Below are 22,612 nucleotides of genomic sequence, written 5' to 3'. Positions count from 1 at the left end.
CTGATTGAAGAAGAAATATATCCTGAGTTTAACATTTTTATCAAGGACTCGGATGAAGATATAGAAGACTTGATTATGAGATTTGCAGATGACCCAGAGCTATGACAGTCAGCTAGCTCATTGGAGAACTAGTAAGGATTCAAAAAGATCTTGATGGACAACAGCATTGCCCAAATATAATACCTTCCTGTCTGCTATTGGGTGTCCTTTTTCCTCTTTGTATTTCTGAGTATGGTATACCAGTGGATGAGTCACTTCCTTGCTTTTCTGAACTAGATAAAAAAGATTTCTCCTTAAGGTTACTGCATGAGCTCATACTGGATCTGGGAGTTCCAGGACTTCAGTTGTCAGTGAGACCTCAGAGGCCTTTGATGGATCTTCCTGTTTCACTTGTGAACTGGATGCTCCTATCTCAGGACTCCTTCACCTAAAGTGAGAAAAGAAGAAACACATCAGGAACAGAGGTGCCATGCTTTCATGAACATATGTCAGGGAGATGGGGAGACAAGGCTTGAGAGGTACAGCCCCTTCTCACACCCAAAGCTTTACATTAGTTCTTCCTCCTTGCAAAAGTTGTCAGGAAGGAGCTCGAGAGAATGACTGCCCAAACTTTTTGTGTATACCTTCAGTTTCAACTCCACAGCCAATTAAAAGGCTTTTCATTACTCTGCGGTTGAGTTAACAGGAAACAATCCAAGAATATGCTCAGGAGTATATAGAAGTAGAGGAACTCCATTGCATTTACCCAGAAATTGGATCAACAAACCTCTATATATGGCTTAGTGCCAGGCAGAGCCTATTGTGCCTACTATAAGGACTGGATTCTCATTGGCCAGTCCCCCCACTACATGAGACTACCCCTTCTCTTTCTATACACTGCTTTCATGAAACTTTCTTTGTTTGACCCATCCCCACAGTGATTTATTTCATCTGCCTCCCATCTCCCATTGTCCTTATTGACTACCCAACTCACTTGACCCTTACTGTATACTAATGACAATTCAGTTTTCTCAGGCATTTTGACATTTTCTAAACACTTCCTTCACAACTGCCTTGTGAAGGAAATATGAATGTGTTCATTTTCTTTTTTCTCGTCTTTTTGAGATTTCAAAGTTTTTATTTAAACAAAGAAAATCAGGGGAGAATGCAAACATAGTCCCCCACTATCCACAAATTATGCAGTTGAGTTTCCTTCATTTGGGGAAATCACAGGGATCAGCCCATCCAGAGTGCAATGGATAAGCTTCACCCTGGGGAAACCACCTTTGTGATCATGGAATCACCCCTGCCAGGTAAGTATGTGTGTTCAATTTCAAGGTGAAGAAACTGAGGGTTAAATAAATTAAGCAACTTGTCCTCTAATGAGTTCTCCTGCCAGATGACCTCACTTTTTCTACCCTATAACTCTGCTCTATATAATCTTCTCTTCTGAATTCTCTTTTACGTGCACTGTTCATCCTTTGCCTTCTCAATTCTCTTTTAAATTGAGAGCAGAGCCCTTCTTCTTCTGGGCCGCTTGACCACTGCATTTTTACACTATAGGTAAAAGTTTGTTGATCAAAAGATTCACACACACACACACACACACACACACACACACACAATTTAGGTCTTAGTACAATAAACTCAAGTTAGGGCATTAGGGAAGGGGAGAAACTGGTTTTGCCATATTGAAATAGACAAGACTTGAAGGATTTCAAGCTTTCCCCTACCTTTACCCAAGTAGTAACAGCTGGAGGAATAGGGAAGAGCCTTGAAGGCAGTGAGGATACTCAGGGGCAGAGTAAGGGAGAAAAATTCCCCTAAGTATCCTCACTGCCTTCAAGGCCCTTCCCGATTCCTCCAGTTATTATTGCCCCACTACCCCATCAATTTGAACTTATTTGCATATATCTAGGATTTACTTATCTGTGAACACACATCGTATCCCTTCCTTCTTCCTCCATTTTCAAAAAAAAAAAAAATGAAGTCTTTGAACATAGGCAGTGATTGTTTTGATTTCTCTGGTATTAGTTGTGGAACCACGTACAAGTTAAAGAACATCTCCCACCTCTCTAAAAGTGGGATCCCAATGCCCATAGCACCTTCTCTCCCAGATTGTTGTGAGATGTGTGCTCTCGAAATGAGAATGTTGGCAAAGGCCTTTACAAACCTTGAATGATTATATAAGTTCACTAATTGTCCAGGACCTTTATGTAGCAGCATGTTCACTTTTCTTGCCAAATCTTTAGTTATTAGTGGATTTTCTTGTCCCTCATCTAACAGCATTTCACTATCATTTGTTTGTTGTTTTTCCCCCTCTTCAATACGTCCAGAATGAAAAAAGTCACTGCCATAAAAAAACGACTTGCTTTTCATTCACTTCTCCCCATTTTTGTTTAACCATCTATATCTTCCCTCTTTGCGTTTGTGTTTGCTTCCTTATTCAGTGTCAGGAAACATTTACTAGGCCTCCTTGATTACCAACAACGGCCCTTATTTTCAAATGTTTCACTTCTCTCACCTTTGCCTTCATAATGAGCGTCTGGCTCTGGTTAACCCAAGCCAGAGGTACACAGTGTGGATGTCTTCAACACGGACTGGCTGTGTCTGCCTTCTGCCAAGGTAACTAATTTCTGCTGCCCATAGTCATTTGTTTTTCCACCTACAGATTTTCCAGCTGCTAGTCTCCAGCCTCTAGTGAGGTCCCCCCTCCCCTTTTTTGGCCAAGGAAGAAATTATTCCTTGTTTAAGCAAATGGTCCATCAATTGCTTGGGGTGAGCAGCTGGTTCTGTCACCTCATAGATTCAGGATGTTATCTGGGTTAGTTAGGGTGGTACAGTCTCCTTTGTTGCAGCATCTGAATTACAAATGGCATCTCAACACATAGTCCATCTCAAAATCAGGGTCTAAAAACAAGAATTTGTGAGCTCCCTCAAAATCTCAAAGCTTTATCTAATAATAGGTATGACCCCTACCATCCCACTTTCTGCTCAATCTTTCTCCTCTATTTTCACCACACCCCCAGTGATCTCAAGGAAACAGAGAAATGAAAAGTAGCACTACTTCACTTATACATTAAAGAGTCCTGTCTTACAAAAAAAAAAAAAAAACAAGGACAGGGCATGGTGTGATCTAAACAGTCACATAGAATGTGTGGGAGAGACTTCAGAAATTAGAATTGAAAGAACTCTAGGATATAAAGTGTTAGCACTGAAAGGGACCTTAGAACAAAAAATAGAGAGTTTTAGACCTGGAGAGAACCTTAGAAAATATAACAGTACTACCTAGGTGGAGGACTTATGGAATATGTGAACAACAAAATGGCAGACTGAACATTTTCTCCAATCTCAACAACCTCTTAAACTTCTCCAAAACAGAAATTATGCACTGAAGATAAAGCAACTTCTGCTGTATACAAGAGCTAGGACATCTGAAGTCCAAAAAAGGCAAAAACGAAAGCCCTAGGATCTGACACTTACTGACCCTGAACTCGCTTAGCCCCTCTACCCCACCTCCTATCCTGCCAAAAGCAAGGCTACACTATCAGACCTAAGGATATGACACAGGTTTACATCAGAATCCATCCCTACACCCTAGTCTTCCCTCCCTCTTTTTAATGTTGTGAAGCCCCCAGCTCCAGACTGCAGAAGTTTGTTTGAGGCTTGACAGAGCTTGGCCACAGAACGTCAGGAACAAAAACCTGCTGGGAGCTGCAACCTGGAAGTACTACCGATGCAAAGCTCTTAACTTGCAGGGCTAGGACAGAGAACTGAGAAACAGGGAATTGTTACCAGGACAGGACACCTCGCCTATTGGGGGCTGTGCAGCACTTTACCAAACCTGAAAGAAAGAGCATAGCATCCCAATGGGGCCAGTTCTGTCACCCAGAAGTCATTTGGGTCAGATACCTATGCCAATGAACTATAAATTACCCAGGATAGGAAGAGGCTTTGAGCCCCAGCCTCCAAGGAAACCACAATCAGAGGATAGGGAGTTAGAAAGTGAGTGAACAGGGGCAGCTAGGTGGCGCAGTGTATAGAGTACCGGCCCTTTAGTCAGGAGGACCTGAGTTCAAATGGGCCTCAGACAATAATTACCTAGCTGTATGGCCTTGGGCAAGCCACTTAACCCCATTGCCTTGTAAAAAAAAAAAGCAAGTGAATGGAAAGTAAGGAGAAAAAAGACTGCAAGTACCAAAGATTTCAAGATGAAAATTCAACAGAACAGAACAGAAAATGAACAGATAAGTAAACTGGAAAAAACAGTAAGAACAGAAGGAAACTGACCTCCAGATCTAATAAATGAGTTCAGGTATCTATGAATAAATTCTGCAAAATAAAGAAAAATGATCCAAAACTGGATGAGATGGAAGATACTGTGGAATATGAGAACATGGAACCATAAGATGTTGGTCCTAGATAGTTAAAATGAGAATTAGGAGAGCAGAATTTATATTCTGCATACTAAAAATATTGCACAAAATAGAAAAACTTGAAGCTGTAATGGAAATAAAAGAGAACAATAGTTTGGGAAGGCTTTAGAACATGGAATGTCAGGTCTCAAGGGGGTCTTAGAGATCATCTAATCCAATTCTGCCATTTTCCACTTGAAGAAAACATCAGAGAGGTTAAATGAGTGGCCAAAAGTCACGTGGCTAGGTAAATCTCAGAACCATAACTTAAATCCAGTTCTGACTTCTAGTTCAGTGTAAAAAACAACAATAGATTTTACAAAGTACTTTCTTCATAACATCCCTATGATGTTGTGTATTGTGCATTATTGTCACCATTTTACAGATGTGCAAGCTGAGGCTTAAAGGGAAGAACACAGAAATGATTACACTCATGAGAGTAGTTAGAGTTAGAGCCAGGACTCAAAAACAAATCTTTTGATTCTAAGTCTTATATGCTCTTTACACTAGCCATAGAGTAAGAAACTGCTTAAATGGGGGAAGTTTCAGAAGCCTTGGAAAGTTACCCCCAAATACTTGCCCTATCTGATTGTCAATGCATGGAATTCCTTTAGTTTAAATCCTTTCATTTTTTTGATTGGTAAAATGTATATCCCCTTCAAGAGGTAACATATCATCGGCCATTTATACCTTAGTGTGAGTGATTTTCTAATTCTTTTCTGAGAAAAGAATTTCTTTTTTTCATTTTTCTTCCAGAAAAGAAAGACTGGTTAACTGGAGACAAACTTTGGAGAGAAATAGAGCATAACGGAAGGTTTATTGAACTAGACTTAGAATAAGTAAATCTGAATTTGAGCAGCAATGTGGTATAGTGGATGTGGGGTCCGAAAATATGGGTTGGGATCCAGGCACAAGTTACTTCCATTCTTAGCTACTTAGCTTTTGGACATGGAAAAGTAGAAAGCGTTAGAATTGGAAACACAATACTTAGACTCTTATCCTAACTTTGTACTTATCAGCAATGAAATTCTGAGCAAGTCATACCCCCTCTCTTAGGGCTTTTACAAGGTCGGGAAGAGTAAGTATTGGATAAATAATTGGATAGTGGCATGCCAAGGGAGCTCTTCCTGACCTAGCCCCTTTTTCTCCCCAACCCCACTCTGGGAAACTGCCTCCCCAGAAATGTCCCTGGGTTGAGGTATATTTGGGTTCCTGTTAGTGGAGCACTGGTAAATATTTAACAACCAGCTCTTCGGGGAGGGAGGAATGCAGGTGATACATCCTTTTAAGTTTAATCTTCATCATTAATATTTTCTCCATCACTTTCTTAAGTTTGGACAGATGATGGAACTATCAATCAAGGCCTTATTTATCACATTTGACAATTTCCAAGTTGTAAATGTTCACATTGAAAATTTAACTATTGGGGTGGCTAGGTGGCGCAGTAGATAGAGCACCAGCCCTAGAGTCAGAAGTACCTGAGTTCAAATTCAGCCTCAGGCACTTAATATTGCCTAGCTGTGTGACCTTGGCCAAGTCACTTAACACCATTGCTTTAAATAAATTTTTAAAAATTTAGAAAGATTTTATTTATTTTGAGTTTTATAATTTTCCCCTAATCTCCCCCTATCCCCCAACAGATACATTTTTTTAAAAAAAAAAATTAACTATTGGTTTTTGAGAGAGTAGTCCAAGCCAGGTTCAGTGTACCCCTTCTTACCAGGTGGTCTACTGGGGTTTCTCTCACAGCTTTTAAAACAGAACTTGGCTTAAAAAGTTGAAGTGAATGCTCCATTCATGATTCCTGCCCTATTTGTGTTGCTAATTCCAGTCGCAAGACCAGGGAAAGCTCTTGGGCAATGGTACAGTGCTATCTGTCTGCTGGGATCATCATCAAAGTCTAAGAACCAATGTGAAATGGGAGATGCAGAGAAAAAGCTCTAGACCATCCCATTTCCCTCTCAGTTATATACAACTACTAATGACTGAACAGCAACTTTGTATACAAAGGTAAAATAACCTGGACCTAAAGAGGGGGCCATATCCATCAATTCTGCCTATTGGTCTTAGAAATAGAAGCGGGTTGGGGGGGGGGGGGCAGGTGGCTAGGTGGCACAGTGGATAGAGCACCAGCCCTGGAGTCAGGAGGACCTGAGTTCAAATACGGCCTCAGACAATAATTTCCTAGCTGTGTGGTCTTGGGCAAGTCACTTAACCCCACTGCCTTGCCCAAAAACAAAAACAAAATTAAATTTAAAAAAAATAGAAGCAGAGCATTTAAAACTGAAAGGGGTCAGAATGAAAACTTAGGTCTTCCTGCTGTCAAACCTTGATCAGAACCTTGTTTAAGTATGGTCTAAGAGCAACAGTAGAAAGGATATGTGCATAGCCACACAGATCTGATGACAAGCAATATTGTAGATAGCCTGAACTCCAGGAGTAACTTTGAAAGAATGAACCTCTTCTTATTTTCTCCCCTTGTGAAGTAGCCACATAGGCAGGACTACACTGGAACCAGCCTGAACAGCTGATCATTAAGTTTTCTGGATGAACATTTATGCTTCAGAAACCAGCAAGCAGAACTTGATTTAATTTTCTGATGAGTGTCTAGACATAAGAAACTGACAGAGAAAATTGCTAATAATGCAGATTAAGCTTAAAAGTGTGGCATACTTATATTCTTTTTTTTTTTAGAGAGCCAATTGTTAAACGTTTGCCAGCATGTCCCTGTACACAGGCTAATGAGAGAATCATTCTTATTCACAAGAATGTCAACTATAGGACCGGGAGAGCCCTTTGAGATCATGATCAGTAACCATTCATTTTATTGGGGAACCAGGTTGCCCAGAGAGAAAAGGACTTGCCCTGGTTCACATGGTTAATAAATGATCAGGTGATCATCCCCCCCACCGTCTAAATTCAGGCCTCTTTATACTCCGTTGAACTGCCCCCTCTCATTTCCTTGTTTATTGCAGACGCAGGGGAGGGTTACTACAGCTGGAATATATTAGTGTTATTGGAGTCACCAAGTTTCCATAGGCCAGGGAGTGGAGAATGTTCAGTGTTTGTTGTGACATAAGAAAGCTGGAGTAAGCTCCTGCTTAGAATTAAAGTGACTTAAGATGAGAAGAGATGAAAAGGGGGAAAAGGGGGGCTTGTTGATACTGTGGGCTCACACTCATGGTACTGTATTAGGGGAAGATGGAGCAAAAGGCCTCCTTTCCATCACAAAGAATATTTGCAAAGGGGAGGAAATGAAAGGGATAAAAACCCATCGGTCCAAAGTTAGGTTTGAATGCTCAGTTTGGTGGGGAGCTTGCATAGAACATTATAACCTTTCACTTGAATATAGGCTACTTTTCCCTTCAGTGGGCCAGGCCTTTCCTGCTAGGGGCTGGAGTAGAAGATGAGACAGGATGATGAGACAGGAGACATGGGTTTGAGTCTCAGCTCAACCACTATATACTTCTCTGTGCTCTTCGGACAAGTCACTTCTTTACTCTAAGTCTCAGTTTCTCCTCCCTGTAAAATCAGTGGGCTAGACTGGATAATCCCTCGGGTTCCTTGCTTAGCCTACTCCTATCCTATTCCTCTTCACTAATATTTTCCATTCTATGCCACGCCTAGAAGAAATCTTCAAATGTCATACAAAGCTCTGGTACGCTAATCTCCAAGTTCCAAGAAACTTTGTAGATTGAACTTCCTATACAAATACCCCTCTAGCTCTGATAGCGCCTTGGACTCTTAGGTTCTCTTCAACTCTGATGCTCTAGGGTTCTATGGTGAGTTGTCGTTTGTCCGTCATTCTTGAAAAAGTCCATGACATCAAGGAGGTAAGTTGGGGAAGAGGACAGAGGATGAAGATGTTACAATGGAGTAGGGATGGGAAGGAAGGAGAAATTTCAGAGCCTTCTTGGGAATAAAAATAGGGCTCTAAGTGGCCATCATTAGCAACAGGCCACAGAAAAAGGAAAAACGGGTCAAATAAGAGGAGGGAGTGGGAGACCAAAAACCAAGTGGACCTCACTTCATGGTCTCTCCAAGGGCTGGTCCTCCCCCTCTGGACAGTTTGTGGGAAAGGGGGAAGACAATCTGGCCCTCTCTAACCAGGTGTGTGCAGATCAAAACACATTCAGCTTATCAGCTCTCCAGAGTACAGAGCTGTGACCCCATGTCCGTATAATTTATAACTTGCTCAAAATAATTACAGTGACTTGAAGTCTTGTTTGGGGGAGATAGAGCAAGGATCCAATTGACAATAATCTCCCTCCTCACTCTGTACCTGCCTAACACATTCACAAGTCAGAGTTTATTTCCAGGAGAAAAAAAAAAACAAGAAACCAGAGTGAGAAGGCCCTTCATGTGTTCCAGCTGCTTGGCTTAGAGGGGAGCTCTCTTCTGAGGCTGCTATATTAAGGCCTGAGGTTAATATGGTCTTAACTGGCCCAGTTTCTTTATTCATTCTCTAAGAAAAACAGCTCCAAGCTGGCATCTATAAATGTTCTAAATAACTTTCCAAACATGAAGAACCTTTTCAAAATAAAAATCTTTTAATGGGCTTTAATAGATTTGGGCGTTGGTAGGTCCATCTAGATCTTGAAGGCCTTGAAATAGCTGTTGGGATTCTGGTCTATAGGCCTTATTTCATCTGAATCACTGTGGGAAGAATAAACTCTCTAAGTTAGACTGTGCCTTTTACTCTTTACACCTCCCATTAGAAATGGAAAGGCCAAAAGGTAAAATTAGGCATTGACAGGAGCAGGCCATATTCAAATGAATGGGACATGGGATAGAGTCTTCTAAAAAAAAAGAGAAAGCTTTCTAATGGGCAAAGCTCAGTTCCAAGCAAATTCATGGATTTTAAAGTTTTTTCTTCCTTAAGACATGGTAACATGCATTCATAGGACCATATTTGGATCCAGCTGTTGATCTGAAGTCCAAACAATAATTTGGGAACCAAGCAGAACCAAGAAAAGAGCCACGAGAACTCTCCATCTTACGGTATTAGGCCCAAATCTAAGTCATCAGTGGATAGACAATGACAGAAATGGAGCCATTTCTCCTAACTTCTCAATAGTACTATTACAAACAGCTTCCTAACCAATCTCCTTTTCTTCAGACTCTCCTCTCTCCAATCCCAGGCTTCCCATAGTTGCCAAAATAATCTTCCTTATGGACAAGACTGACCATGGCATTCCATGCTCAGAAATGCTCAGTCACTTCCTATCACCTTTAAGAGAAAATTCAGGGGCAGCTAGGTGGCGCAGTGGATAGAGCATTGGTCTTGGAGTCAGAAGGACCTGAGTTCAGATTTGATCTCAGATACATAATAATTACCTAGCTGTGTAACCTTGGGCAAGTCACTTAACCCCACTGCTTTGCAAAAACCAAAACCAGAGAAAGAGAGAGAGAGAGAGAGAGAATTCAGTCTCCTCCTCCTCAGTCTGGTTGTTTGAGGTACTCCACAATATGGTTTCTACCTCACAGACCTTTCTTAGGTACTTAACATGGATTCTTACTCCATTAAATCTCCTCCTTTGCCTTTCCTGTATCCCAGAAGTGAGTTCTCAAAGGCTCTGCCACAGAGCACACAATATTAGACCTCACTAAGCTAGTCTGGTGATGAACTGTGAATCTGTTATATAAGGACCAGTTTAGCCAAATTGGGAATGGTTCAGTCCTAGAAGGTTGGCTGATAAGGGATAAATATCTTTGACCACCAAGACTGTAGGTGTGGAAAAGTAGTAGTAGTCATCACAGGGAACAAACAGCTATAGTATTACAATCATGTATCTTTGAAAGGATATCATCTCCTCGTTTCTATTATAATTATTTGTTCACATGACAAATGAGGACAGAACCTATATTATTTTCCATCTCTGTAGTCCACAGCTGATGACAAGGACACTTGAAGATTTCTTTTTGGAGAGCCAAGGAGAAAAGCATTTAATTTCCAGTCTGAAAAGGTCTTTCTAGAGTCTAACTATACCTCAGAAAGCAAAGTTCCCAATTCTCTAGCATAGTGGCATCAAACTCAAGTAGAAATGGGAGCCACTTATCCGTATATGAGGATCCCTGTGGGCCACCAGGTTCAATTTAGCTTTAAATGTAAAATTATCTATTTCTAATTATGTTTTCATTTATTTTTGCTACATATTTCCCAATTACATTTTAATCTGGTTCAGCTTCAGCTGGGAGCATGGTGGGCCGAATGCACCCCACCATGAGCTTGACACTTCTGCTCTAGTACCAAGTCTGCCATTTGGTGACTGACTTTACCATGGATTGGGAACCTTTTAGCCTCTTTTGTTCTGGTGTATGAGTGGAAGACAGTGGGATGGTGAGCACCAGCTCTTGCAAACTGGAGTGGGTAGAGGAAAATGCATTATGAAATCTAGAAGGTACTTTAGTCATCTATTCTTTTTTTTCCAGAGCAAAGGCCTAAGGCCAAGAGAATGGAATTGATCTGCCCATCGCATAGATGGTAAATAGCAATGGAAGAATTTGATCCTAGCTTCTCCCTCTACAATTCAGTGCTCAGGTAGGACAACAGGAACAACATTTGAAGGGGCAGATTTACTCTACCTTTCTAACTTACTCTTACTCTTTGTAACAATCTCAAGAGACCACTAGGGATGTTTTGGGGGTGTTCAGGGTGGCCTAGCACTTCTGGTGTGAGGGCTTCCCAAGCCCTCTGGAATGCTACTCATTCACCTTTGAGGACCACCTTCACCAAATTTTCACCTGTGACTCCAAGAAATTGTAGCATGCCCAGTGGCCACATCCAGTAAAACCATCTGAGAAGATGGGCTAAACCAGGTTGAAGGTAACTGACAGGTTTCAAACCTGTTGGTGAATTAGATTACAGGGTCGTCTCCTCCAAGCACATGAAGACTTCTGGGAGAATGGGCAAATGAGAACAATGTGTTCCAAGGGTCATGAGGGTAGCTAAAGGAGATACCATGGAGTACTTAGTGCATGATCAGACATCTAAGATGCCAAAATAATCTTCTACATTCCAGGTCATCTCTGGTCACATTGACTTTGATGACTTTGAAAGAGAGGGTGATGATGACAACTTTGAACAACTCTTGTCTCACTGTCATTGGACCTCTTTGAAAATGAAGAACAACAGACACTGCTAGCTCCATATCTCGGAGGTAATGGTCCTCTATGAATGTTTTGTGACCTGCTCCTCTACTAAACTATGAATTGCTTTTCTTCCCAGCCTCACTGGAGTCATGGTCCACACTCTTCCAACACAACTGTACTTAACTGGATTGTCTCCTATACCACTTTCACCAATGCAACTGTTTTTGCCCTGTATGAAAGAATTCCTAGTCATGGCTCTGCTTTTTCTGCTGCATTATGCATGGGGCTGGTCCCAGATCTTGAAGGTGACTTGAGGGAGGGATTCTGTTACCTCAGCCAACTTTTGAAAGGGGCTAGGCAATAGCTCCTGGAAAGAATGGTGTGTAGAGTCTCACAAGAGCCAACAGGAATTGGTCATTAAAAATCACTTCCCATGCTATTCCTAATGTCTGTTTCCAATGTATGAACCATACCCTGCTCTTAGAAGTATTGAGGGCTTGAATCTTAGAGGCCTTTGGCCAACTCTATGATATACCATGAAATACAATATAAAATAGTACTTTAAGGTTTACAAGGAACTTGACTTATAACAACCCTGTGAGGTGGGAAGTACAAGTATCATCATACCATTTTAGAGATAAGGAAACTGAGGCTCAAAGATGTTACCCTTCCTATATGACTTTTAATTATAAGCCATGTTCCAAATCTACAAACTTTGGGTTTAAATGGACCTGATTTGGTCTTGAGAGTAGACACTCAAATATCATAACTCTTTTTGACTCGTATTGACTCCCTTCACTGTTGCCTCCGGGAAACTCAGATTTCTCATAATTCATGACTATATCTCAACATATATGGGCAAAAGAGTCCCAGACCTCACGTAAGCACTCAAGGTAATACTAAATACATCCAGTAGAGGGCAGCCTTTAAGCTACCCCACAGAAAATGCAGAAAACACATCGCACTGTAGCCCATAAAAAAATTGATAAAAGTCTCCTCCCTCTCTGATGATTACTGTCTCTCCCCATGACCCTAGAGTATTTCAGACTCATAGCACCACCCTGTGGTTTGGACTCCTCTCAGAAGGGAAACAAACTTGGGGTTATTAGGTAAACAATCACCCAACATTCTGGAGAGTCCCTCTTTTCTACTAGAGACCTATATTGGCATTAAAAACCTTGTGCAAGCTTGAGGGCTCATTACTTCCCCACACTCCCCAGGAAAAGAAAGGTACTTGGGATTGCTAGATTAGTAACCCCTTTGATAGGTCCAGTCTTCTTCTTCCTCATATCCTAGTTTTAGTTTCTCACAGCTTGTTCAGTTCCAGACTCATGATGACTAATTCTCTTTTTTCTTCAAGAGGCTAGCATTACCCAGGCACTCTCCTTTTTTCTCTTCAAGGCTAGGTCAAGGTATTCAGAGTATGGGAACTACTCCAGATGCAGTCATCTCTTGGGCGAAGAGTCGGCCATCTCTGGTGTTTGGTCCCTACAAGGGGAGAAGTATTGCAATGTGTAGGGTCTCCTTCCCTCTAGGAACTAGCATTTAGTTTCTAGCCTCTCTTTTCTGATCTGTGCTTGGAAAAGAAAGTAAAAAGGGTTAAATGTGTAATGAAGGCTCCCTTTTATAAAACAGCACAAAGGATTGACCATTACTTCCACAACAGTTGGAGCCAACTTATGTGTCCCAGATCAATCCATAACCATCAGAAATTGGATCTGATCCTGAGAGAGGTGCAAAGTCCCAAAGAAAAATTGTCCACATTGAAAGATTATCAAGAGGTTGGTATAGTGAAAAGAGGTCTTGGAATCAGAAAGATTGATTTCAAATCCTGCCCCAAAAACTTCATAGCTGTGTGACTGACTTAATCTCTTTGTGCCTCAGTTTTGTCAACTGTAAAATGAAGGGGTTGAACTTGATGGTCTCTAAAGTCCCTTTTAGCTCTAAATCTATGAGGTTAAACTCATCCAGGAGATTCATCTAACCAATTCCCTATCTACATATACCCCTAACTCAAAGCTTCAATATTTTCACATACTGCTTCTCCAAAGGCCAAAGATTAAGAACCATGACTGCACATTTTCCCCTGTTGATATAGGGTATCTGTCTTCCTCACAGTAAAGAAAGTTTCAATTCCAAATGAAGAAAAAAAAATATTTCCCAATCATGAGAAGCTGACATTTCTGGAGGACAATGGAGAATATTAGCTAGTTTGCCATTTACAAAACTAGAACTTTTGGAATAGGTGAAAATTGAAGCATGATGTCAAAAGAATCACTGTTCATCTCCCAGAAACCATTTCTTTTCAGAGAGGCACATAAGGGTCTTTTGGTTCACTCTTTCCATCTTTTATCCCACATCTTTATAAAGATGTCCAAGGAAGGAGGTATTTTAAGGATGATTTTTCTTCTTGCTAAGATTGCTTTATCATAGTCCTTTTTAACTTGAAGTATAAATTTCTGGTGTAATGGAAAGAATCCTGACCTGGAAGTCAAGAAACCAATATTGCCTTAGTCCCAGATCTGCCACTAGCTAGATATATGACCTTGACCAAGTTATTTTTTTTCTTTTTGGGCCTCAGTTTCATCATCTACAAAATAATGTGGTTAGACCAGATATCTCAGGAGAGAATATTCCAGGCATGGGGGGTAGAGAGTGAAAATGCCAGAGTCAAAAAATAGAGTATCTTGTTTGAGGAACAGCAAGGGAGTCCATTCCCTGGACTACAAAGTATCAAAGTGGGAGGAGTGGTGAAAGGTAAAAGAAGATTAAATGGTAGGAGGAGGTTAGGTTAGGTTAGGAAGGACTTTAATAGCCAAACAGGATTTTATATTTGATCATGGAGTTTCTTGACCTGTTTTAGGGAGATCAGTTTGATAGCTAAGTGAAAGGCTGAAGTGGAGAGAGATTAGAGGCAGCCAGACCCCCTCATCCCTGACCCCAGCAGGCTATTGAAATATCACCTCAAGTGTAAGATGATGAAGGCCTGCACCAGGATGGAGATAGTGTCAGTGGAGAGACAGGACATATAAGAAAGGAGCTATGAAGGTAGAATCAGCAGACTTGGGAGGTTTAAATGGAAGAACATATATAAAGTGTCTTATAAACCTATATAAATGCTAAATATTATTTTTGTTGTTGCTGTTATGCTGCAAGCTTCTTGTGGAAACAGAGTTCTTTTCTCAAGATCTGTTTTTCTTTTGAATATTGAAGTGAGGTCCAGAGATGAGAAATAACTTTTCCAGCATCACATGGCCAATTAATGACAGGACTAGTATTTGAATCTTGGTCTCCTAAGTCAGAGAAGAAATGGTCTATTATTGACAAATGGAGAGCAAGATGTTTTAAACCTATGTTAACATTTAAGAAGTAGCAAGTTATATTGCAGAGGAGATTGGACTGGGAGTTCAGAAGAACCGAGTTCACATCCTGATTTTGATACGTGCTGGTTCTGTGACCCTTGGTAAGTGTCTCAGTGTTTCAAGACTTTAAAACCAAATTACAAAAGCTAAGATTTGTTGTTCTTCATCAGTGGAAGGAATACTTTCCTGAGAGGCCCTTATGCTAATAAAATCATGGCTCCAGGCACTATACCCCACTCCCAAATTTTTATTTATTTTTTTCAAATGATATTTTATTTTTCCAAGTACATGTTATGAAGGTTTTTCACCCTTCATCCACATGCATGTGCATATTTTTAAGTTACATACTTTCCTTTCACCCTCCCTTCCCGCTCCCCACCCCTCAGCGGTAAACAGTCTGGTAAATATTGTACATACATATTTGTGTTTAAAATGTTTACAGATTAGTCATTTTTGGTATAAGGAATTAGGATTAAGGTAAAAGAAAGAAAACCATGAAATAGGAAAGAAAAACATTTAAAAAATTTTAAAAGTAAATGTATTGTTCATTCAGATTTTGAAGGGGTTTTTTAGTTTTGTTTTGTTTTGGTTTTCTTCCTCTGGGTGGTGATAACATTGTCCATAGCTAGTCTCCTAGGGTTGTCCTAGCTCTCTGAACTGCTGAGAGGAGCTGCTTCCATCACGGTTGTTCATCTCACGACGTTGTTGTTAATGTGGACATTGTTCTTTTGGTTCTGTGCCCTTTGCGCAGCCTCAGATCCCATAATTCATTCCATGCTTCTCTACGGTCAGAACATTTATGGTTTCTTATAGAACAGTAGTATTTCATAATATTCATGTACTATAACTTGTTCAACCATTCCCCAGTGGACGGGCATGCCCTCAATTTCCAATTATTTGCCACTACAAAAAGAGCTGCTATGAATATTTTGAAACATGTGAGACTTTTCCTATTTTTTATGATATAGACCTAGTATTGGTATTGTTGGGTCAAAGGATATGGCCAGTTTTATTGCTTTTTGGGCATAGCTCCATATTGCTTTCCAGAATGGTTCACCCCACTCCCAAATTACCAAAACTAGTGAAAGAATATGATCACATTAATACATGTTCGATTTGCCATTAGGAGAATAATTGTAAAATGCTTTGTATTTCCTTGGGTGACATTTTCTATTTTCCAATCTCAAATGAACCTCAGAAAGTTTTTGAAAAGGAGTCAGAATGAGTAAAGTTTATTATCCCTACTTAACCAAGGAGTAAACTGAGGCCCAGAAAGGCTAGGCAATGTGTCGAAGATTGTGAAGCAAAGCATTATCAGGGCTAGAACTAGGGCTTCTGTTTCCTAGTCAGTGCTTTTTTCCATACTGAATTTATAATTAAGGCTTCACAGCTTCTAGTTATTCTTTTGAAGTCTAGACATTTGTACTTGATTCCATAAAAGGAAAACAATTTACTATTAGGAAGAATAGTTGTGAAATTTCCCGAATAAAACTGGTATGTTTTCATCCGCATCAATCATGAGTGCTGGAGTTGGAGAATTTGTTCTGGACCATTAACTTGTCATGTGACCTTGGGCAAGTTCCTAACCTGCTCCGGTATCACAATTCCTAAAATGAGTGACCCCTCCAGTCTTTCTGGATTTGACATCTTCCTAGGTGGAGAAGAAAGGTCACCTATTAGAGTGAAAAGAACAGAGCAGGACCTGGTTGTCAGGAGACTGGAGTCAGTCAGTCATCAAGTTTTATTAAATCCTTTCTGTAAGCCAAAGAAAGGCAAAAAGATAGTTCCTGACTTCAAGGAGCTTACATTCTAATGACAGAGGCAATAGGCAAATATCTATGTCCATGTAAATTTGTGAAATTGGAAATGATCTCCAAGGGCAGGTGGGCGGGAGTTAGGAAAAATCTTTTTTGCACAAGGGAGAATTTGAGCTGAGGCTTGAGGGGGAAAAGCCAGTAGTTGGAAGTGAGGAAAGTGAGCATTCCAGGTAAGGGGAACAGCTAGAGAAAAGGCAAGGAAGCCTAGTTTCAGTTCCAGCTTCACTACTTTCTAGATTTGTGATCTTGAGCAAGTCATTTCCCTTTTCCAAGACTTAGCTTTCTTATCTGCAAAATAAGAATAATCATCCTTACACCCCTGCCAGGCTATTACGATGAAAACTCTTTGTAACCATTTATGTCACTATACACATACAGTTTATTATTATCTAATAATGCAACCCCCCCCCATTTTAGAAATGAGGAAAGTAGGATCTAGAGAGAACAAGTGACTTCTAGCTCAAGCTCAGGTGACTTCTAAATCAGGTCCAGACTCATGTCTCTTGACATAAGCTGAGACTCTTTCCACCAGTCTAAAGCTATTATCTCAGAAACATAGAAAAAAGAAATTCAGAAAAAGAATAAGTGATTCAGAATTGTTGCTCCATGTCTTCTGATAAGACCTCCAAACAACCCTTCTCCGACTAGGGCAAACTTCACTATTCCCTCCTAAAGCCTGTCTTAGGTTATAGACTTTATCTGGGTTTTATCATTCCTGCATCTTTTAACTCTATGATTCATTAAAATTGAATAAGGCTTGATACTAGGCTGGCAACTAGGTATGGCAGAATGGACATGTGGTTTATACTGAGTCAGAGGATTTAGAGGTGGAAAGAACCTGAAAAGTCATTTAGTCCAACTGCTCCATTTTACGTAATAGGATACAAAGTCAAAGATCAGATTTACTCTAAGCCATTCAGATAGTATCTGTAAGTAAGTCAGAATCTGAACCCAGGTCCTTCACTCCTAAATTCAGTGCCATTGCCACTACACAGAGAAAGTGTTAGGTTTGAAGCCAAAGGACCTGGGCTTGATAGCGTATTACTTGTGTGACCTTGGATCAGTCCCTTCCCTTCTCTGGGCCTCTGGAATCTGCTCTATGAAGAAGGGGGTTGATGAGATGACCCATAAGGTCTCTTCCAAGAAGCCATCTATCATTCTATGAGGAGATGATCTCCAGGGTCTTTTTCAGTTCTGAAACCTCCAAGTTGCATATGGAAAATCCCATTTGTTTTCACTGCATTGAACAGATCACAGTGAAGTATGGTGATAACTGTGTGTACAGGAAGGAGAAAACCACCACCCGAGTCATCTGTTGTTCATTGAACAGCTGAATCAATTCATTTTAATCCAAGAACAGCAGAGTGGTTTTTGGTCTCCTCTGACTATTGAAAGTCATCGTTGCTATCAAAACTGCCCCATTGGAGGGACATGTGTTTCTCCCACTGTTTTATTTCACAAGGAATATTTTGTGTCCTGCCAACTTTTTCCTTTGAGGGTTACTGCAAACGTAGTCTTTTATTTCCCTCAAACACTGACAAGTGAGCTAACAATGTTATTGGGCCCAGTTTTTTTGTGGGGGGACCTCTGGGTTCATTTCTTTTTCTGGGCCATAGCAAGGATCCACAGGAGTCTGTGAAGTGACTTACATGGTGGAGGTCAGGGGAGGTAGGGAGATCTGAGAGTTTCAGGGATGCTAGGTGTACAATATAATATCCAAAGAAGAGCAAGATGAATTTCTCCTTAAGGAAAGAGATAGACAGCATCAAGGGCATGATGTCATCTGACAATAACAGCCCCTTGTTGGGAATGTCTTGCTAACTTTCAAATCAGTAAAATGATAACCAGCTTGAATCCTGGCTTTGACATTCTCTATCTGTGTGACCCTGGCCTAATCATTTGCCATCCCATTTAAGAGCCTGAATTTCGTCATTTGTAAAATGGGGAAACACAACTTATACCAAGTGGCTCTTGGGGTTGTTGTGACAAAAGTACTTCGTAAACTTTCCAGCACAGATCATGGGAGTTGGAGTTGAAAAGCATCTTGGGGATCATGCAGTACAAGCTTCTCATTTGATAAATATGTAAACTGAGGCTTGGGGAAAGGGAAGGACTTTTTCAATGGCACTCAACATAAGCAATCAGGGTTCAAAGCCAAGTACTCAAACCCTAAGTCTTTTCACTCCACTGTGGCACCTCCAGAAATGTGTTCTCATTTATTAAATACTTACTACGTACCAGACCTCTGGGCTTAACCCTGGCAGAAAATGACAACAGTCCAGGACCTAATGGGGAGGGGGAAGGCAGCAGGTACCCAAGTGAGTGTGATACCAGCCAAAATATGTTGGAGGCAAAAAAGCCAGTCAGGCTGAGTGATCTAGGAAAACTGGAGAAGGGAAAGATGACTTTTTTTGGTGAGAAAGGGAATTCCCCCGAGTCCAGCCAATTCCTGCATCTTTGGATAGTATCTTTTCCTTCTGACAACTATTCCAACATAGTCCAAATACAACTGGAATCCATTTTCAAATCAAGTCCCTGCTTTTGCCCCAGGGAATTGCCTTTGCTGGAACATCTCAGACTTGGGAACACGGCCTGTTGGTTGGGTCCCGTCCTTGCCAGGGTCGACAGTGGGAAACGGTTACTAGAAAAAAACCAGATGAAATTCATAAACTCACTCCAATCACTTTTGCTTTAGGGAACGTTTCAGAAGGGCTCAGATAACACCCACTCCCTTACTACATGTCGAAGGCAATGTAAGAGACAACTTCAAACAGGGGCCCTCTTTGTCTGATTGGTGCCATAGCATGGGCAGAAATTGGCTTTCATTGGGTGCAGATTTGGGGTTTTCCCCCAAAACTGAAAGGAAATCAAAGACCTGAACATCAGACCAATAAAACGATGAGCTTTGAAGTGTGGCACAGTGAAAGCTATGGAACTAGATGTGGTAAAGTTCCTAACTCATCTTGTAGCTGGACCCAGACATAGAGGCAAGGGCCGGCCGAGCAGTGAGGTCATTCCTCCCTGTAACTCAATAACAAGTTAAACTCAATAAGCATTGGAGCTTTATGATCTCCACTCACATGGTTTCCATTTAGACTGGTTTTGCATGTGTCCCCCCCCTAAGAGTTTTCTTAAAGTACACAAATCACTTGGAAATGGACAGGATCTGAGCAAGAGAAGAATTTCCTAATCCAACTGGCAAAAGGAGGCCAATTCAAATTGACTTTAAAACTATACAGTTGAATAGAGAACCCCCCAAAGGGCGGCACTGAAAAATATCTTAGAAGCCATCTATCCCAATGCCTTCATTTTACAGATTAGGAAATGGAATCCTGGAGTAGTAAAGTGGCTTAGCCATCTTAAACCTCTAGGTAGAAATAGAGTCAGGACTCAAACCTACGTCCTCTGACTCCATATCTTTTCATAAGACTATAACATTACATACTAGTCCAAGAAGGCAAAAGAAATCATAGAACCAATGGACTAGAAAGAATCTTGAAAGGATATCTCTGACGACTATGGAATCTGAATGCAAATCAAAGCATATTATCTATACCTTTTGTTTTTTGCTATTCCCTTTTCATGGTTTTTCCCTTTTTGTTCTGATTCTTCTTTTATAGAATGACTAATATGGAGATATGTGCAACATATATAACCTATATCCGGGTGGAGGGAGGGAAATTAGCAGGGAGGAAACCTTACAAAGATGAATGTTGAAAATTATCTCTACATATAATCAGAAAAATTAATAAACTATATTTTAAAAGAAAAGAAAGGAGGGTGGAGTTCAAAAGCTTACAAAAGGATGGATGGAGAAAACTACCTTTGGATGTAATTGGAAGAAAGAAAAGAAAAAAAAGAAAAGGATATTTCTTCTATCACCCTGTTGATAGGCAGGATTTCTACCTTGCTTAAGAATGCCTACACTAATTTGAAACAGAAAAAAAAATTGTCATCTGTCTGTTTTTAAGGCTTCAGGAGAAAGGCCAGTGCACCAAAACTATTGAAATGCAGCCAATCCCCCAATACTGTGGCAACCAGAAAAGGTGGCCAAATCCAGAGTGATGGATTTGAAGGCATTTAACCTCAGTTTCCTCATCTGTAAAATGAAGGGATTGTATTATATGACTTTAAGAATCCCTTTCTGCTTTAAAATACTTCTGCTTTTCTCCAAACATTCTGTCTAGGTCATCCACACCCAGTATAGAGAGAACCTGATTAGAGGATAGACACTGGCAGTCATAGGTCTGGACTCCTCTGTAAATTTCATAACCAGTTGGTTTAAAGCCCTTGAGAAAAGAAAGGCTAGAATCAAGAACTCTGATGACCAGGAAAGCTTAATTTGCCTTGACATCTTGGGAACTAAAACTCAAGACATGCAGAGCCTGACGCCCTCATCTTAGTGACCCTGATCAAGTCAAGCCTGGCACCCTGGGAAGAAGGGTTCTTTACAGAAGTCCCTGCAGCATTTGACACAGTGAAAAAAGAACATTGAAAATGAAATCTGTAGAAACTCGATTTCAAATCCGGACTCCAAGACATACTGGCTGTGTGACCTTAGGCAAGTTATTTTCCTTCTCTGAACTCCAGTTTCCTCTTCTGTAAGATGGAAAGGCTAATACTTGTGTTACTTACTTCATAAAGATATTCTTAGGTAAGTTTTTCATAAACTTTCAGACTCTATAGAAATGAAAGCTATTATAGCTAGGTCCTGATTAATATGAATGATGAATATTGTAAAGTGGTCGAATTTTTCAAATTCTTGATACATATTTTTATTGGGCTGGAAGCAATTATCATATTTTACATTAATATAACTTCAAGTGGTGTGAATTTGAATACATGCAACCACTTCAGGGGATTCATCATTCACGCTATTTGGGATGTAGCTATATTTATTTTGCCCACTGGAACTCTAGGATTGGCCGTTTCTATGCATTCCACCAATAGCAATAGTCAACATACTCAATAGCTTCTCCCTATAACAAAAGATCCCCCCCAAGTTAATATTTCCTTCCAACATGCAGTTGTTATGAAGTTGTGAAGGATAGCCAATATGACAGTATCAAAAAAAGATCTTGACAAGCTAATAAATTTGGCCAAGTCTAATGAAATAAAATGTAATTTGGTTAAATGTAAACTCTTACACTTGGTTTCAAAAATCAATTTTGCAAGCCCAACATGGGGAATACATGGCTAGGTAGCAAATGATCTGTAAAAGATCTGGGGGGAGGGGGGTGTTATTGAATTTCATGGTCAATATTGAGTCAGCAATGTGATGTAGTAGCCCCCCAAACTATTATTACCAAGAGGTAGATCTTCCAAGAATAAGAAGGCTATAGTTCCATTGTATTCAGTCCTGGTCAGACTACAACTGGAAGTAATTTGGTCAGGTCTGGGTGCCACAGACCTGGGAGATAACATTAGTAAGCTGGAGAGGGTCTAGAACCTAGAGGAAAGAAGCCAGGATGGTGAAGGAGTTGCAAAAGGATGTTATAGGAGTTTTAGTTGAAGAAATTAAGCAAGTTCAGCATGAAGAAAAGAAGACTTGGAAGTCAGGAGATGGAGTGGTGATAAATTATTTGAAGAGCTCTCATGTAGAAAACGTATAAGATTTGTTCCATTTGCCCCTAGGGGGCAGAACTTAGAGCACTGAGTAGAAGATACCAAAAAAAGACTAATTCAGTCTTGATGTCCAGAAAAAAATTTCTAACTAAAACTCTCCAAAAGTGGACTCAGTCATATCCAAAACCAGAAGTGTGACTCATTCTACCTTCTATGTCTTTCATCTCTCAAATAGCTGGATAGCATGCTTCATCACAAATCCTCTGGAATCATGAAGTCGTTACAATTCCAATGTTACTGGCATTGTTGAAATTGTTCTCCTGATTCTTTTCATCTCACTCTGCATCAGTTCATACAAGTCTTCCTAGAGGTTCCTTCCAGT

General features: G+C 40.4%; 1 non-coding gene across 1 annotated transcript; it reads right to left on the bottom strand.

Annotated features, from left to right (window-relative positions):
* Positions 1-1,135: 1,135 nt before the first annotated feature.
* On the bottom strand, positions 1,136-1,300 carry LOC141503716 (U1 spliceosomal RNA). The gene has a single exon (XR_012473043.1). It is a non-coding gene; the product is annotated as a U1 spliceosomal RNA (small nuclear RNA).
* Between the last annotated feature and the right edge of the window lie 21,312 nt (positions 1,301-22,612).

Source organism: Macrotis lagotis, chromosome X, assembly GCF_037893015.1.
Source record: "Macrotis lagotis isolate mMagLag1 chromosome X, bilby.v1.9.chrom.fasta, whole genome shotgun sequence".
Taxonomy (NCBI): Eukaryota; Metazoa; Chordata; class Mammalia; order Peramelemorphia; family Peramelidae; genus Macrotis; species Macrotis lagotis.
Note: the sequence above shows the minus strand (reverse complement) of the source record. Positions and strands in the feature narration are given on the sequence as shown.